Here is an 18,056-nt window from a genome sequence, read left to right as displayed (position 1 = left end):
GAACTTTTCATAAGTTCGCTCATCTCTAATCAAGACCTTTCACTTATTTATGATTTGAACATTACGTAGATTTCATGCTCTAAAAAAATTATTGGATATCAGATTTGAAAAAACAATCTATCACTTATCTATGACTGAAACTCTCTTTGAAACTAAGGTAAATAGTTGATAGAGCATCACACTTTCGATCTGAGGGTACCTTTTCAGGTGTAAGTCTTTTGAAAAACATGAAAAACAACCTATCACTTATCCAGGACTGAAACTCTCTTTGAAACTAAGAACTAGTCCACGCTTTTAAGATTTCTTGGATGTCAGAACAAAATTTAAACTTTATGCCTTAAAAAAGAAAAATGTATGATCTAACAATGTCTTGACTGTTTAAACTTTAGCACCGTAGCTGATTTTATCAAGTCAAAATAAGTTTATACTTTTCTTTGTCTAAGTAACCCTTGAAACCACATAACAAAGCACTCCAAGTCAGAATATATATTTTTTGATTTTGGAGAGCCTGGATAGCTCAGTCGGTAGAGCATCAGACTTTTAATCTGAGGGTCCAGGGTTCAAGTCCCTGTTCAGGCGTGTGTCTTTTAGAAATCAAGACGTTTCACTTATTTATGATTTGAACATTACGTAGATTTCATACTCTAAAAAAATTATTGGATTAATGATGTAACTTTATGTCTTAAGGATAGAATTAAGTATGATCTAATGATGTCTTGCCGCCTCAAACTTTAGCAGCCTAGAGAATTTCATTAAGACAAGATGAAATTACACTTTTCTCTTCTTCTGAAAGTAGACTTTAAAAGCATATACATTATAACAAAGTCTATAGCTCAAAACATAAATGATGATAACACCATCGATTTTCTTGCATATTTTTGTGTTTTATAGAGCCTGGATAGTTTAGTGGGTAGAGTATCACATGAGTCTTTTGAAAAAACAATCTATCACTTATCTATGACTGAAATTCTCTTTGAAACTAAGGTAAATAGTTGATAGAGCATCACACTTTCGATCTGAGGGTACCTGTTCAGGTGTAAGTCTTTTGAAAAACAACCTATCACTTATCCATGACGGAAACTCTCTTTGGAACTAAGAACTAGTCCATGCTTTTAAGATTTCCTGGATGTCAGAACAAAATTTAAACTTTATGCCTTAAAAAAGAAAAATGTATGATCTAACAATGTCTTGACTGTTTAAACTTTAGCACCGTAGCTGATTTTATCAAGTCAAAATAAGTTTATACTTTTCTTGTCTAAGTAACTCTTGAAACCACATAACAAAGCACTCCAGGTCAGAATATATATGAGAAGGAGAGAAATGCAGATTTTCCCGCACACGTTTTGGTTTTGGAGAGCCTGGATAGCTCAGTCGGTAGAGCATCAGACTTTTAATCTGAGGGTCCAGGGTTCAAGTCCCTGTTCAGGCGTGTGTCTTTTAGAAATCAAGACATATCACTTATTTATGATTTGAACATTACGTAGATTTCATACTCTAAAAAAATTATTGGATTAATGATGTAACTTTATGTCTTAAGGATAGAATTAAGTATGATCTAATGATGTCTTGACTGTTTAAACTTTAGCACCGTAGCTGATTTTATCAAGTCAAAATAAGTTTATACTTTTCTTGTCTAAGTAACTCTTGAAACCACATAACAAAGCACTCCAGGTCAGAATATATATGAGAAGGAGAGAAACGCCGATTTTCCCGCACACGTTTTGGTTTTGGAGAGCCTGGATAGCTCAGTCGGTAGAGCATCAGACTTTTAACCTGAGGGTCCAGGGTTCAAGTCCCTGTTCAGGCGTGTGTCTTTTAGAAATCAAGACGTTTCACTTATTTAAGATTTGAACATTACGTAGATTTCATACTCTAAAAAAATTATTGGATTAATGATGTAACTTTATGTCTTAAGGATAGAATTAAGTATGATCTAATGATGTCTTGCCGCCTCAAACTTTAGCAGCCTAGAGAATTTCATTAAGACAAGATGAAATTACACTTTTCTCTTCTTCTGAAAGTAGACTTTAAAAGCATATACATTATAACAAAGTCTATAGCTCAAAATATAAGTGATGATAACACCGTCGATTTTCTTGCATATTTTTGTGTTTTATAGAGCCTGGCTAGTTTAGTGGGTAGAGTATCACATGAGTCTTTTGAAAAAACAATCTATCACTTATCTATGACTGAAACTCTCTTTGAAACTAAGGTAAATAGTTGATAGAGCATCACACTTTCGATCTCAGGGTACCTGTTCAGGTGTAAGTCTTTTGAAAAACAACCTATCACTTATCCATGACTGAAACTCTCTTTGAAACTAAGAACTAGTCCATGCTTTTAAGATTTCCTGGATGTCAGAATAAAATTTAAACTTTATGCCTTAAAAAAGAAAAATGTATGATCTAACAATGTCTTGACTGTTTAAACTTTAGCACCGTAGCTGATTTTATCAAGTCAAAATAAGTTTATACTTTTCTTTGTCTAAGTAAACCTTGAAACCACATAACAAAGCACTCCAAGTCAGAATATATATTTTTTGATTTTGGAGAGCCTGGATAGCTCAGTCGGTAGAGCATCAGACTTTTAATCTGAGGGTCCAGGGTTCAAGTCCCTGTTCAGGCATGTGTCTTTTAGAAATCAAGACATATCACTTATTTATGATTTGAACATTACGTAGATTTCATACTCTAAAAAAATTATTGGATTAATGATGTAACTTTATGTCTTAAGGATAGAATTAAGTATGATCTAATGATGTCTTGACTGTTTAAACTTTAGCACCGTAGCTGATTTTATCAAGTCAAAATAAGTTTATACTTTTCTTGTCTAAGTAACCCTTGAAACCACATAACAAAGCACTCCAGGTCAGAATATATATGAGAAGTAGAGAAACGCCTATTTTCCCGCACACGTTTTTGTTTCAGAGGGCCTGGATAGCTCAGTCGGTAGAGCATCAGGCTTTTAATCTGAGGGTCCAGGGTTCAAGTCCCTGTTCAGGCGTGTGTCTTTTAGAAATCAAGACGTTTCACTTTTTTATGATTTGAACATTACGTAGATTTCATACTCTAAAAAAATTATTGGATTAATGATGTAACTTTATGTCTTAAGGATAGAATTAAGTATGATCTAATGATGTCTTGCCGCCTCAAACTTTAGCAGCCTAGAGAATTTCATTAAGACAAGATGAAATGTTAAATACTTTTGTGTCAAAAAAGACAAAAGTATAATAGGTATGATACCTTTATTGGCTAACCATAAAAGTTCTATATGCAAGCTTTCAGAGCACAGAGGCCCCTTCTTCAGGCAGTTTACAAATGAATGACTTAGAAAAAAGCACAACATTTAGATGTTACACAAAGACAATTAGTACATGAGGTGATACATCATTAAGATAAGCCGGGGCAATAAAATTGAGGTTATAGGGGTGATGACTTAGGAGTTAAGGCATCTGGAGTCAGTCTGATGGGGGACGTGACGTGTGTCCATGTAGTGGCTCATAAATCCTGGTGTTAGATTGAGGCCTTGTGTCAATGACTGGAATTTTATCATCATCTTGAATTCCCAAATTTTTCTTTCTCTGTTGTTTTTAAAATGACCCTTCAGAATGAGTACCTTTAAATCTGCCAAACTGTGATCAGGTCCAGAGAAGTGTTTTCCCACGGGTGTATCCACCTCCTGTTTTATTGTATGTCTGTGAAGATTCATCCTGGTTTGTAGTTTTTGTATTGTTTTTCCAATGTAGATTCCTTTATTGATGCACCTTGTACACAGGATCATGTACACTACATTGGAGGATGTACAGGAGAACGTGCCAGTGATTTTATAGTCCTGCTGCGTGTTTGGTATCTGGATGGTGTTTGATGACCAGATGTTGGTACAGGTCTTGCATTTTCTACTGTTGCAAGGAAAAGTGCCAGTCTCTGATGGTGGTGAGAGGGCACTTCTGACCAGGAGATTCCTTAGGTTTGGTGGCTGTTTGTAGGCAAGGAGTGGTAAATCTGGGAATATTTCCTTCAGTTTATTGTCTTTGTTAAATATGGGTTGGAGATCAGCAGCAATTTTCCTCAAGATGTTCATTTAGGGGTTGTATATGACCACTAGGGGAACCCTGCTGTTGTCTTCCTTCTTTTTGTACTCCAGAAGATTGCTCCTTGGAATTCTTGTTGCTCTGTAGATCTGATCATCTATAATCCTTGGATGGTATCCCTGTTGTAAGAATGTATTCCTCAGTGATAGCAGGTGTTGTTTTGTGTCTTCACAGTCTGAACAGATCCGTATGTATCGCAGAGCCTGGCTGTAGATGATGGATTTCTTTATGTGTCTCGGATGGAAGCTGTTCCATCTCAGATATGCTGGACGGCCTGTAGGTTTATGGTAGATTGTTGTTTGTATGGTATTGTCTCTCATGTGTATGGTCATGTCCAGAAAATGTATTTGAGATGTAGAGTAGTTGAGAGTGAGTTTGATGGTAGGATGGAACTTGTTGAAGTTTTTGTGGAAAGAAAGCAGTTCATGTTCAGAGCCTGTCCAGATTATCAGCAGGTCATCAATGTACCGGAAATATGCTAGAGGTTTAGTTGCGCAGGTTGATAAAAACTCTTCCTCTAGTTTGGCCATGAACAGGTTAGCATATTGTGGTGACATTTTGCTACCCATAGCGCTTCCCATACATTGCAGATATATGTCTTTGTCAAATAAAAAATAATTGTGATGGAGTACGAACCTGATGAGTTGTAGGGCTGGCTCTGTCGCTAGATTGTTCTTTTGAAGAAAGTGTTGGCATGCGGCTATGCCATCCTCATGGGGGATGTTAGAATATAAAGATTCCACATCCATAGTTGCCAATATTGTTCCCTCTGGTAGTGGACCTAGGGCTGAGAGTTTGCAGAGGACGTCTGTGGTGTCCTGAACATAACTGGGTGTGCACCTCACCAAGGGCTTTAGAAGATTTTCCACCCAGCCAGAAATATTCTCAGTTAAAGTCCCAACACCTGAAATGATTGGTCTCCCTGGATTGCCTTCTTTATGTATTTTAGGTAACATGTAGAATGTTCCCATTCTGGGATTGTCCGGTATAAGGTCCATTAAACTGTCTGATACAGCGTTGAAATTATTGATGATACGGACAAGTTCTACTGTGTATTGTTTGGTGGGGTCTTCATTAAGCAGGGTGTAGTATTTTCTGTCTGAGAGTTGTCTGTGTGCCTCCTGGATATAATCGGATGTATTCAGAATCACTACAGCGCCTCCTTTATCTGCTGGTTTGATGATGATGTCTCTGTTGGATTTTAGTGATTTTGTTGCATTCCTTTCCTCCATGCTGAGATTGTGTGTTACTTTGTGTTGTTGGTCCAAGATCTCAGATTTAACTTTTTTTCTGAAGCAGTCTATGTAGTAATCCAGAGTTTGATTGTATCCAGGTTGTGGCGTCCAGTTTGTAGTCTTCTTCTTTCTTGATGTTTCTTTTCCCATCCCGGCTTGTGATGTCATATCTGTTTTGTCAGAAAAGAATTCTTTCAGCCGCAATCTGCGGAAGTATTCCTCCACGTCACTGCAAAACTGGGCTCTGTCAAGTGGTTTAGTGGGACAAAATGTAAGTCCTTTAGATAGAACATTCATTTCCATTTTGCTTGGTTCATACTGAGAGAGGTTTACAACAGAGGATGGTATATCCAAATGGTTATGTGGATTTTGCTTTCCTTCTTGTATTTTGAGACCCGATTTCTTCCTTAGTCTGTGGAGTTTCTTTTGTTTGCAGATGATAAGTTGATTTTGTAATTTATTGTAGAATTCCTTTAATACTTGCTTGGTTAGACTTGATCCAGGTCCTTGTATTGTATCACTTAGGGAATTAATCTCATTTTGGATGGTTCTTTTCTTGTTGTAAAAAAATCCAATAAAGTGATTCCGCAGTCTTTCCGATGATCTGTAGCAAAGTTTCTGTGAAAAGTGAGTGTTGTAGGTATATTCCGTTGGGTTCTTGATCATGAGGCCTTTGGGGATAAGATTCTCCTTTTTGCATCTGGTTAGGAAGAATATGTCGCTATTCAGTTGTGCCAGTTTCTTCAGTAGGTTTTTAAGATCCATTTGTGTTCGGTACATTGGGGTATCCTCCATTTTCACGAAGTACAGTAAAAAATAGTGTAGTACCATGTTAGCCAGAGACAATATGAAATGTTAAATACTTTTGTGTCAAAAAAGACAAAAGTATAATAGGTATGATACCTTTATTGGCTAACCATAAAAGTTCTATATGCAAGCTTTCAGAGCACAGAGGCCCCTTCTTCAGGCAGTTTACAAATGAATGACTTAAAAAAAAGCACAACATTTAGATGTTACACAAAGACAATTAGTACATGAGGTGATACATCATTAAGATAAGCCGGGGCAATAAAACTGAGGTTATAGGGGTGATGACTTAGGAGTTAAGGCATCTGGAGTCAGTCTGATGGGGGACGTGACGTGTGTCCATGTAGTGGCTCATAAATCCTGGTGTTAGATTGAGGCCTTGTGTCAATGACTGGAATTTTATCATCATCTTGAATTCCCAAGATGAAATTACACTTTTCTCTTCTTCTGAAAGTAGACTTTAAAAGCATATACATTATAACAGTGCTATAGCTCAAAATATAAATGATGATAACACCATCGATTTTCTTGCATATTTTTGTGTTTTATAGAGCCTGGATAGTTTAGTGGGTAGAGTATCACATGAGTCTTTTGAAAAAACAATCTATCACTTATCTATGACTGAAACTCTCTTTCAAACTAAGGTAAATAGTTGATAAAGCATCACACTTTCGATCTGAGGGTACCTGTTCAGGTGTAAGTCTTTTGAAAAACAACCTATCACTTATCCATGACTGAAACTCTCTTTGAAACGAAGAACTAGTCCATGCTTTTAAGATTTCCTGGATGTCAGAACAAAATTTAAACTTTATGCCTTAAAAAAGAAAAATGTATGATCTAACAAAGTCTTGACTGTTTAAACTTTAGCACCGTAGCTGATTTTATCAAGTCAAAATAAGTTTATACTTTTCTTGTCTAAGTAACTCTTGAAACCACATAACAAAGCACTCCAGGTCAGAATATATATGAGAAGGAGAGAAATGCAGATTTTCCCGCACATGTTTTGGTTTTGGAGAGCCTGGATAGCTCAGTCGGTAGAGCATCAGACTTTTAAGCTGAGGGTCCAGGGTTCAAGTCCCTGTTCAGGCATGTGTCTTTTAGAAATCAAGACGTTTCACTTATTTAAGATTTGAACATTACGTAGATTTCATACTCTAAAAAAATTATTGGATTAATGATGTAACTTTATGTCTTAAGGATAGAATTAAGTATGATCTAATGATGTCTTGCCGCCTCAAACTTTAGCAGCCTAGAGAATTTCATTAAGACAAGATGAAATTACACTTTTCTCTTCTTCTGAAAGTAGACTTTAAAAGCATATACATTATAACAGTGCTATAGCTCAAAATATAAATGATGATAACACCATCGATTTTCTTGCATATTTTTGTGTTTTATAGAGCCTGGATAGTTTAGTGGGTAGAGTATCACATGAGTCTTTTGAAAAAACAATCTATCACTTATCTATGACTGAAACTCTCTTTGAAACTAAGGTAAATAGTTGATAGAGCATCACACTTTCGATCTCAGGGTACCTGTTCAGGTGTAAGTCTTTTGAAAAACAACCTATCACTTATCCATGACTGAAACTCTCTTTGAAACGAAGAACTAGTCCATGCTTTTAAGATTTCCTGGATGTCAGAACAAAATTTAAACTTTATGCCTTAAAAAAGAAAAATGTATGATCTAACAATGTCTTGACTGTTTAAACTTTAGCACCGTAGCTGATTTTATCAAGTCAAAATAACTTTATACTTTTCTTGTCTAAGTAACCCTTGAAACCACATAACAAAGCACTCCAGGTCAGAATATATATGAGAAGGAGAGAAACGCCGATTTTCCCGCACACGTTTTGGTTTTGGAGAGCCTGGATAGCTCAGTCGGTAGAGCATCAGACTTTTAATCTGAGGGTCCAGGGTTCAAGTCCCTGTTCAGGCGTGTGTCTTTTAGAAATCAAGACGTTTCACTTATTTATGATTTGAACATTACGTAGATTTCATACTCTAAAAAAATGATTGGATTAATGATGTAACTTTATGTCTTAAGGATAGAATTAAGTATGATCTAATGATGTCTTGCCGCCTCAAACTTTAGCAGCCTAGAGAATTTCATTAAGACAAGATGAAATTACACTTTTCTCTTCTTCTGAAAGTAGACTTTAAAAGCATATACATTATAACAGTGCTATAGCTCAAAATATAAATGATGATAACACCATCGATTTTCTTGCATATTTTTGTGTTTTATAGAGCCTGGATAGTTTAGTGGGTAGAGTATCACATGAGTCTTTTGAAAAAACAATCTATCACTTATCTATGACTGAAACTCTCTTTGAAACTAAGGTAAATAGTTGATAGAGCATCACACTTTCGATCTGAGGGTACCTGTTCAGGTGTAAGTCTTTTGAAAAACAACCTATCACTTATCCATGACTGAAACTCTCTTTGAAACGAAGAACTAGTCCATGCTTTTAAGATTTCCTGGATGTCAGAACAAAATTTAAACTTTATGCCTTAAAAAAGAAAAATGTATGATCTAACAATGTCTTGACTGTTTAAACTTTAGCACCGTAGCTGATTTTATCAAGTCAAAATAACTTTATACTTTTCTTGTCTAAGTAACCCTTGAAACCACATAACAAAGCACTCCAGGTCAGAATATATATGAGAAGGAGAGAAACGCCGATTTTCCCGCACACGTTTTGGTTTTGGAGAGCCTGGATAGCTCAGTCGGTAGAGCATCAGACTTTTAATCTCAGGGTCCAGGGTTCAAGTCCCTGTTCAGGCGTGTGTCTTTTAGAAATCAAGACGTTTCACTTATTTATGATTTGAACATTACGTAGATTTCATACTCTAAAAAAATTATTGGATTAATGATGTAACTTTATGTCTTAAGGATAGAATTAAGTATGATCTAATGATGTCTTGCCGCCTCAAACTTTAGCAGCCTAGAGAATTTCATTAAGACAAGATGAAATTACACTTTTCTCTTCTTCTGAAAGTAGACTTTAAAAGCATATACATTATAACAGTGCTATAGCTCAAAATATAAATGATGATAACACCATCGATTTTCTTGCATATTTTTGTGTTTTATAGAGCCTGGATAGTTTAGTGGGTAGAGTATCACATGAGTCTTTTGAAAAAACAATCTATCACTTATCTATGACTGAAACTCTCTTTGAAACTAAGGTAAATAGTTGATAGAGCATCACACTTTCGATCTCAGGGTACCTGTTCAGGTGTAAGTCTTTTGAAAAACAACCTATCACTTATCCATGACTGAAACTCTCTTTGAAACTAAGAACTAGTCAATGCTTTTAAGATTTCCTGGATGTCAGAACAAAATTTAAACTTTATGCCTTAAAAAAGAAAAATGTATGATCTAACAATGTCTTGACTGTTTAAACTTTAGCACCGTAGCTGATTTTATCAAGTCAAAATAACTTTATACTTTTCTTGTCTAAGTAACCCTTGAAACCACATAACAAAGCACTCCAGGTCAGAATATATATGAGAAGGAGAGAAACGCCGATTTTCCCGCACACGTTTTGGTTTTGGAGAGCCTGGATAGCTCAGTCGGTAGAGCATCAGACTTTTAATCTGAGGGTCCAGGGTTCAAGTCCCTGTTCAGGCGTGTGTCTTTTAGAAATCAAGACGTTTCACTTATTTATGATTTGAACATTACGTAGATTTCATACTCTAAAAAAATTATTGGATTAATGATGTAACTTTATGTCTTAAGGATAGAATTAAGTATGATCTAATGATGTCTTGCCGCCTCAAACTTTAGCAGCCTAGAGAATTTCATTAAGACAAGATGAAATTACACTTTTCTCTTCTTCTGAAAGTAGACTTTAAAAGCATATACATTATAACAGTGCTATAGCTCAAAATATAAATGATGATAACACCATCGATTTTCTTGCATATTTTTGTGTTTTATAGAGCCTGGATAGTTTAGTGGGTAGAGTATCACATGAGTCTTTTGAAAAAACAATCTATCACTTATCTATGACTGAAACTCTCTTTGAAACTAAGGTAAATAGTTGATAGAGCATCACACTTTCGATCTCAGGGTACCTGTTCAGGTGTAAGTCTTTTGAAAAACAACCTATCACTTATCCATGACTGAAACTCTCTTTGAAACTAAGAACTAGTCAATGCTTTTAAGATTTCCTGGATGTCAGAACAAAATGTAAACTTTATGCCTTAAAAAAGAAAAATGTATGATCTAACAATGTCTTGACTGTTTGAACTTTAGCACCGTAGCTGATTTTATCAAGTCAAAATAACTTTATACTTTTCTTGTCTAAGTAACCCTTGAAACCACATAACAAAGCACTCCAGGTCAGAATATATATGAGAAGGAGAGAAACGCCGATTTTCCCGCACACGTTTTGGTTTTGGAGAGCCTGGATAGCTCAGTCGGTAGAGCATCAGACTTTTAATCTGAGGGTCCAGGGTTCAAGTCCCTGTTCAGGCGTGTGTCTTTTAGAAATCAAGACGTTTCACTTATTTATGTTTTGAACATTACGTAGATTTCATACTCTAAAAAAATTATTGGATTAATGATGTAACTTTATGTCTTAAGGATAGAATTAAGTATGATCTAATGATGTCTTGCCGCCTCAAACTTTAGCAGCCTAGAGAATTTCATTAAGACAAAATGAAATTACACTTTTCTCTTCTTCTGAAAGTAGACTTTAAAAGCATATACATTATAACAGTGCTATAGCTCAAAATATAAATGATGATAACACCATCGATTTTCTTGCATATTTTTGTGTTTTATAGAGCCTGGATAGTTTAGTGGGTAGAGTATCACATGAGTCTTTTGAAAAAACAATCTATCACTTATCTATGACTGAAACTCTCTTTGAAACTAAGGTAAATAGTTGATAGAGCATCACACTTTCGATCTCAGGGTACCTGTTCAGGTGTAAGTCTTTTGAAAAACAACCTATCACTTATCCATGACTGAAACTCTCTTTGAAACGAAGAACTAGTCCATGCTTTTAAGATTTCCTGGATGTCAGAACAAAATTTAAACTTTATGCCTTAAAAAAGAAAAATGTATGATCTAACAATGTCTTGACTGTTTAAACTTTAGCACCGTAGCTGATTTTATCAAGTCAAAATAACTTTATACTTTTCTTGTCTAAGTAACCCTTGAAACCACATAACAAAGCACTCCAGGTCAGAATATATATGAGAAGGAGAGAAACGCCGATTTTCCCGCACACGATTTGGTTTTGGAGAGCCTGGATAGCTCAGTCGGTAGAGCATCAGACTTTTAATCTGAGGGTCCAGGGTTCAAGTCCCTGTTCAGGCGTGTGTCTTTTAGAAATCAAGACGTTTCACTTATTTATGATTTGAACATTACGTAGATTTCATACTCTAAAAAAATTATTGGATTAATGATGTAACTTTATGTCTTAAGGATAGAATTAAGTATGATCTAATGATGTCTTGCCGCCTCAAACTTTAGCAGCCTAGAGAATTTCATTAAGACAAGATGAAATTACACTTTTCTCTTCTTCTGAAAGTAGACTTTAAAAGCATATACATTATAACAGTGCTATAGCTCAAAATATAAATGATGATAACACCATCGATTTTCTTGCATATTTTTGTGTTTTATAGAGCCTGGATAGTTTAGTGGGTAGAGTATCACATGAGTCTTTTGAAAAAACAATCTATCACTTATCTATGACTGAAACTCTCTTTGAAACTAAGGTAAATAGTTGATAGAGCATCACACTTTCGATCTCAGGGTACCTGTTCAGGTGTAAGTCTTTTGAAAAACAACCTATCACTTATCCATGACTGAAACTCTCTTTGAAACTAAGAACTAGTCAATGCTTTTAAGATTTCCTGGATGTCAGAACAAAATGTAAACTTTATGCCTTAAAAAAGAAAAATGTATGATCTAACAATGTCTTGACTGTTTGAACTTTAGCACCGTAGCTGATTTTATCAAGTCAAAATAACTTTATACTTTTCTTGTCTAAGTAACCCTTGAAACCACATAACAAAGCACTCCAGGTCAGAATATATATGAGAAGGAGAGAAACGCCGATTTTCCCGCACACGTTTTGGTTTTGGAGAGCCTGGATAGCTCAGTCGGTAGAGCTTCAGACTTTTAATCTGAGGGTCCAGGGTTCAAGTCCCTGTTCAGGCGTGTGTCTTTTAGAAATCAAGACGTTTCACTTATTTATGATTTGAACATTACGTAGATTTCATACTCTAAAAAAATTATTGGATTAATGATGTAACTTTATGTCTTAAGGATAGAATTAAGTATGATCTAATGATGTCTTGCCGCCTCAAACTTTAGCAGCCTAGAGAATTTCATTAAGACAAGATGAAATTACACTTTTCTCTTCTTCTGAAAGTAGACTTTAAAAGCATATACATTATAACAGTGCTATAGCTCAAAATATAAATGATGATAACACCATCGATTTTCTTGCATATTTTTGTGTTTTATAGAGCCTGGATAGTTTAGTGGGTAGAGTATCACATGAGTCTTTTGAAAAAACAATCTATCACTTATCTATGACTGAAAATCTCTTTGAAACTAAGGTAAATAGTTGATAGAGCATCACACTTTCAATCTGAGGGTACCTGTTCAGGTGTAAGTCTTTTGAAAAACAACCTATCACTTATCCATGACTGAAACTCTCTTTGAAACTAAGAACTAGTCCATGCTTTTAAGATTTCCTGGATGTCAGAACAAAATGTAAACATTATGCCTTAAAAAAGAAAAATGTATGATCTAACAATGTCTTGACTGTTTAAACTTTAGGACCGTAGCTGATTTTATCAAGTCAAAATAACTTTATACTTTTCTTGTCTAAGTAACCCTTGAAACCACATAACAAAGCACTCCAGGTCAGAATATATATGAGAAGGAGAGAAACGCCGATTTTCCCGCACACGTTTTGGTTTTGGAGAGCCTGGATAGCTCAGTCGGTAGAGCGTCAGACTTTTAATCTGAGGGTCCAGGGTTCAAGTCCCTGTTCAGGCGTGTGTCTTTTAGAAATCAAGACATATCACTTATTTATGATTTGAACATTACGTAGATTTCATACTCTAAAAAAATTATTGGATTAATGATGTAACTTTATGTCTTAAGGATAGAATTAAGTATGATCTAATGATGGCTTGCCGCCTCAAACTTTAGCAGCCTAGAGAATTTCATTAAGACAAGATGAAATTACACTTTTCTCTTCTTCTGAAAGTAGACTTTAAAAGCATATACATTATAACAGTGCTATAGCTCAAAATATAAATGATGATAACACCATCGATTTTCTTGCATATTTTTGTGTTTTATAGAGCCTGGATAGTTTAGTGGGTAGAGTATCACATGAGTCTTTTGAAAAAACAATCTATCACTTATCTATGACTGAAACTCTCTTTGAAACTAAGGTAAATAGTTGATAGAGCATCACACTTTCGATCTCAGGGTACCTGTTCAGGTGTAAGTCTTTTGAAAAACAACCTATCACTTATCCATGACTGAAACTCTCTTTGAAACTAAGAACTAGTCAATGCTTTTAAGATTTCCTGGATGTCAGAACAAAATGTAAACTTTATGCCTTAAAAAAGAAAAATGTATGATCTAACAATGTCTTGACTGTTTGAACTTTAGCACCGTAGCTGATTTTATCAAGTCAAAATAACTTTATACTTTTCTTGTCTAAGTAACCCTTGAAACCACATAACAAAGCACTCCAGGTCAGAATATATATGAGAAGGAGAGAAACGCCGATTTTCCCGCACACGTTTTGGTTTTGGAGAGCCTGGATAGCTCAGTGGGTAGAGCTTCAGACTTTTAATCTGAGGGTCCAGGGTTCAAGTCCCTGTTCAGGCGTGTGTCTTTTAGAAATCAAGACGTTTCACTTATTTATGATTTGAACATTACGTAGATTTCATACTCTAAAAAAATTATTGGATTAATGATGTAACTTTATGTCTTAAGGATAGAATTAAGTATGATCTAATGATGTCTTGCCGCCTCAAACTTTAGCAGCCTAGAGAATTTCATTAAGACAAGATGAAATTACACTTTTCTCTTCTTCTGAAAGTAGACTTTAAAAGCATATACATTATAACAGTGCTATAGCTCAAAATATAAATGATGATAACACCATCGATTTTCTTGCATATTTTTGTGTTTTATAGAGCCTGGATAGTTTAGTGGGTAGAGTATCACATGAGTCTTTTGAAAAAACAATCTATCACTTATCTATGACTGAAAATCTCTTTGAAACTAAGGTAAATAGTTGATAGAGCATCACACTTTCAATCTGAGGGTACCTGTTCAGGTGTAAGTCTTTTGAAAAACAACCTATCACTTATCCATGACTGAAACTCTCTTTGAAACGAAGAACTAGTCCATGCTTTTAAGATTTCCTGGATGTCAGAACAAAATGTAAACTTTATGCCTTAAAAAAGAAAAATGTATGATCTAACAAAGTCTTGACTGTTTAAACTTTAGCACCGTAGCTGATTTTATCAAGTCAAAATAAGTTTATACTTTTCTTGTCTAAGTAACTCTTGAAACCACATAACAAAGCACTCCAGGTCAGAATATATATGAGAAGGAGAGAAATGCAGATTTTCCCGCACATGTTTTGGTTTTGGAGAGCCTGGATAGCTCAGTCGGTAGAGCATCAGACTTTTAATCTGAGGGTCCAGGGTTCAAGTCCCTGTTCAGGCGTGTGTCTTTTAGAAATCAAGACATATCACTTATTTATGATTTGAACATTACGTAGATTTCATACTCTAAAAAAATTATTGGATTAATGATGTAACTTTATGTCTTAAGGATAGAATTAAGTATGATCTAATGATGTCTTGCCGCCTCAAACTTTAGCAGCCTAGAGAATTTCATTAAGACAAGATGAAATTACACTTTTCTCTTCTTCTGAAAGTAGACTTTAAAAGCATATACATTATAACAGTGCTATAGCTCAAAATATAAATGATGATAACACCATCGATTTTCTTGCATATTTTTGTGTTTTATAGAGCCTGGATAGTTTAGTGGGTAGAGTATCACATGAGTCTTTTGAAAAAACAATCTATCACTTATCTATGACTGAAACTCTCTTTGAAACTAAGGTAAATAGTTGATAGAGCATCACACTTTCGATCTCAGGGTACCTGTTCAGGTGTAAGTCTTTTGAAAAACAACCTATCACTTATCCATGACTGAAACTCTCTTTGAAACTAAGAACTAGTCCATGCTTTTAAGATTTCCTGGATGTCAGAACAAAATTTAAACTTTATGCCTTAAAAAAGAAAAATGTATGATCTAACAATGTCTTGACTGTTTAAACTTTAGCACCGTAGCTGATTTTATCAAGTCAAAATAACTTTATACTTTTCTTGTCTAAGTAACCCTTGAAACCACATAACAAAGCACTCCAGGTCAGAATATATATGAGAAGGAGAGAAACGCCGATTTTCCCGCACACGATTTGGTTTTGGAGAGCCTGGATAGCTCAGTCGGTAGAGCATCAGACTTTTAATCTGAGGGTCCAGAGTTCAAGTCCCTGTTCAGGCGTGTGTCTTTTAGAAATCAAGACGTTTCACTTATTTATGATTTGAACATTACGTAGATTTCATACTCTAAAAAAATTATTGGATTAATGATGTAACTTTATGTCTTAAGGATAGAATTAAGTATGATCTAATGATGTCTTGCCGCCTCAAACTTTAGCAGCCTAGAGAATTTCATTAAGACAAGATGAAATTACACTTTTCTCTTCTTCTGAAAGTAGACTTTAAAAGCATATACATTATAACAGTGCTATAGCTCAAAATATAAATGATGATAACACCATCGATTTTCTTGCATATTTTTGTGTTTTATAGAGCCTGGATAGTTTAGTGGGTAGAGTATCACATGAGTCTTTTGAAAAAACAATCTATCACTTATCTATGACTGAAACTCTCTTTGAAACTAAGGTAAATAGTTGATAGAGCATCACACTTTCGATCTCAGGGTACCTGTTCAGGTGTAAGTCTTTTGAAAAACAACCTATCACTTATCCATGACTGAAACTCTCTTTGAAACGAAGAACTAGTCCATGCTTTTAAGATTTCCTGGATGTCAGAACAAAATTTAAACTTTATGCCTTAAAAAAGAAAAATGTATGATCTAACAATGTCTTGACTGTTTAAACTTTAGCACCGTAGCTGATTTTATCAAGTCAAAATAACTTTATACTTTTCTTGTCTAAGTAACCCTTGAAACCACATAACAAAGCACTCCAGGTCAGAATATATATGAGAAGGAGAGAAACGCCGATTTTCCCGCACACGTTTTGGTTTTGGAGAGCCTGGATAGCTCAGTCGGTAGAGCATCAGACTTTTAATCTGAGGGTCCAGGGTTCAAGTCCCTGTTCAGGCGTGTGTCTTTTAGAAATCAAGACGTTTCACTTAGTTATGATTTGAACATTACGTAGATTTCATACTCTAAAAAAATTATTGGATTAATGATGTAACTTTATGTCTTAAGGATAGAATTAAGTATGATCTAATGATGTCTTGCCGCCTCAAACTTTAGCAGCCTAGAGAATTTCATTAAGACAAAATGAAATTACACTTTTCTCTTCTTCTGAAAGTAGACTTTAAAAGCATATACATTATAACAGTGCTATAGCTCAAAATATAAATGATGATAACACCATCGATTTTCTTGCATATTTTTGTGTTTTATAGAGCCTGGATAGTTTAGTGGGTAGAGTATCACATGAGTCTTTTGAAAAAACAATCTATCACTTATCTATGACTGAAACTCTCTTTGAAACTAAGGTAAATAGTTGATAGAGCATCACACTTTCGATCTCAGGGTACCTGTTCAGGTGTAAGTCTTTTGAAAAACAACCTATCACTTATCCATGACTGAAACTCTCTTTGAAACGAAGAACTAGTCCATGCTTTTAAGATTTCCTGGATGTCAGAACAAAATTTAAACTTTATGCCTTAAAAAAGAAAAATGTATGATCTAACAATGTCTTGACTGTTTAAACTTTAGCACCGTAGCTGATTTTATCAAGTCAAAATAACTTTATACTTTTCTTGTCTAAGTAACCCTTGAAACCACATAACAAAGCACTCCAGGTCAGAATATATATGAGAAGGAGAGAAACGCCGATTTTCCCGCACACGTTTTGGTTTTGGAGAGCCTGGATAGCTCAGTCGGTAGAGCATCAGACTTTTAATCTGAGGGTCCAGGGTTCAAGTCCCTGTTCAGGCGTGTGTCTTTTAGAAATCAAGACGTTTCACTTATTTATGATTTGAACATTACGTAGATTTCATACTCTAAAAAAATTATTGGATTAATGATGTAACTTTATGTCTTAAGGATAGAATTAAGTATGATCTAATGATGTCTTGCCGCCTCAAACTTTAGCAGCCTAGAGAATTTCATTAAGACAAGATGAAATTACACTTTTCTCTTCTTCTGAAAGTAGACTTTAAAAGCATATACATTATAACAGTGCTATAGCTCAAAATATAAATGATGATAACACCATCGATTTTCTTGCATATTTTTGTGTTTTATAGAGCCTGGATAGTTTAGTGGGTAGAGTATCACATGAGTCTTTTGAAAAAACAATCTATCACTTATCTATGACTGAAACTCTCTTTGAAACTAAGGTAAATAGTTGATAGAGCATCACACTTTCGATCTCAGGGTACCTGTTCAGGTGTAAGTCTTTTGAAAAACAACCTATCACTTATCCATGACTGAAACTCTCTTTGAAACTAAGAACTAGTCAATGCTTTTAAGATTTCCTGGATGTCAGAACAAAATGTAAACTTTATGCCTTAAAAAAGAAAAATGTATGATCTAACAATGTCTTGACTGTTTGAACTTTAGCACCGTAGCTGATTTTATCA

General features: G+C 35.0%; 18 non-coding genes across 18 annotated transcripts; all 18 read left to right on the top strand.

Moving 5' to 3' along the window:
* Positions 1–506: 506 nt before the first annotated feature.
* TRNAK-UUU (transfer RNA lysine (anticodon UUU)) lies at positions 507–579 on the top strand. The gene has a single exon. It is a non-coding gene; the product is annotated as a tRNA-Lys (tRNA).
* A 777-nt stretch (positions 580–1,356) lies between these two features.
* Positions 1,357–1,429, top strand: TRNAK-UUU (transfer RNA lysine (anticodon UUU)). The gene has a single exon. It is a non-coding gene; the product is annotated as a tRNA-Lys (tRNA).
* Positions 1,430–1,734: 305 nt separating this feature from the next.
* Positions 1,735–1,807, top strand: TRNAK-UUU (transfer RNA lysine (anticodon UUU)). Its single transcript has one exon. It is a non-coding gene; the product is annotated as a tRNA-Lys (tRNA).
* A 745-nt stretch (positions 1,808–2,552) lies between these two features.
* Positions 2,553–2,625, top strand: TRNAK-UUU (transfer RNA lysine (anticodon UUU)). The gene has a single exon. It is a non-coding gene; the product is annotated as a tRNA-Lys (tRNA).
* Positions 2,626–2,930: 305 nt separating this feature from the next.
* On the top strand, positions 2,931–3,003 carry TRNAK-UUU (transfer RNA lysine (anticodon UUU)). Its single transcript has one exon. It is a non-coding gene; the product is annotated as a tRNA-Lys (tRNA).
* A 4,145-nt stretch (positions 3,004–7,148) lies between these two features.
* TRNAK-UUU (transfer RNA lysine (anticodon UUU)) lies at positions 7,149–7,221 on the top strand. The gene has a single exon. It is a non-coding gene; the product is annotated as a tRNA-Lys (tRNA).
* A 776-nt stretch (positions 7,222–7,997) lies between these two features.
* TRNAK-UUU (transfer RNA lysine (anticodon UUU)) lies at positions 7,998–8,070 on the top strand. The gene has a single exon. It is a non-coding gene; the product is annotated as a tRNA-Lys (tRNA).
* Positions 8,071–8,846: 776 nt separating this feature from the next.
* On the top strand, positions 8,847–8,919 carry TRNAK-UUU (transfer RNA lysine (anticodon UUU)). Its single transcript has one exon. It is a non-coding gene; the product is annotated as a tRNA-Lys (tRNA).
* A 776-nt stretch (positions 8,920–9,695) lies between these two features.
* TRNAK-UUU (transfer RNA lysine (anticodon UUU)) lies at positions 9,696–9,768 on the top strand. The gene has a single exon. It is a non-coding gene; the product is annotated as a tRNA-Lys (tRNA).
* A 776-nt stretch (positions 9,769–10,544) lies between these two features.
* Positions 10,545–10,617, top strand: TRNAK-UUU (transfer RNA lysine (anticodon UUU)). Its single transcript has one exon. It is a non-coding gene; the product is annotated as a tRNA-Lys (tRNA).
* Positions 10,618–11,393: 776 nt separating this feature from the next.
* On the top strand, positions 11,394–11,466 carry TRNAK-UUU (transfer RNA lysine (anticodon UUU)). Its single transcript has one exon. It is a non-coding gene; the product is annotated as a tRNA-Lys (tRNA).
* Positions 11,467–12,242: 776 nt separating this feature from the next.
* Positions 12,243–12,315, top strand: TRNAK-UUU (transfer RNA lysine (anticodon UUU)). The gene has a single exon. It is a non-coding gene; the product is annotated as a tRNA-Lys (tRNA).
* A 776-nt stretch (positions 12,316–13,091) lies between these two features.
* On the top strand, positions 13,092–13,164 carry TRNAK-UUU (transfer RNA lysine (anticodon UUU)). Its single transcript has one exon. It is a non-coding gene; the product is annotated as a tRNA-Lys (tRNA).
* A 776-nt stretch (positions 13,165–13,940) lies between these two features.
* Positions 13,941–14,013, top strand: TRNAK-UUU (transfer RNA lysine (anticodon UUU)). The gene has a single exon. It is a non-coding gene; the product is annotated as a tRNA-Lys (tRNA).
* Positions 14,014–14,789: 776 nt separating this feature from the next.
* TRNAK-UUU (transfer RNA lysine (anticodon UUU)) lies at positions 14,790–14,862 on the top strand. The gene has a single exon. It is a non-coding gene; the product is annotated as a tRNA-Lys (tRNA).
* A 776-nt stretch (positions 14,863–15,638) lies between these two features.
* On the top strand, positions 15,639–15,711 carry TRNAK-UUU (transfer RNA lysine (anticodon UUU)). The gene has a single exon. It is a non-coding gene; the product is annotated as a tRNA-Lys (tRNA).
* A 776-nt stretch (positions 15,712–16,487) lies between these two features.
* TRNAK-UUU (transfer RNA lysine (anticodon UUU)) lies at positions 16,488–16,560 on the top strand. The gene has a single exon. It is a non-coding gene; the product is annotated as a tRNA-Lys (tRNA).
* A 776-nt stretch (positions 16,561–17,336) lies between these two features.
* On the top strand, positions 17,337–17,409 carry TRNAK-UUU (transfer RNA lysine (anticodon UUU)). Its single transcript has one exon. It is a non-coding gene; the product is annotated as a tRNA-Lys (tRNA).
* The last annotated feature ends 647 nt before the right edge of the window (positions 17,410–18,056 follow it).

Source organism: Rhinoderma darwinii, chromosome 1 (genome assembly GCF_050947455.1).
Source record: "Rhinoderma darwinii isolate aRhiDar2 chromosome 1, aRhiDar2.hap1, whole genome shotgun sequence".
Taxonomy (NCBI): Eukaryota; Metazoa; Chordata; class Amphibia; order Anura; family Rhinodermatidae; genus Rhinoderma; species Rhinoderma darwinii.
This window is presented reverse-complemented; position numbering and strand designations above follow the sequence as displayed.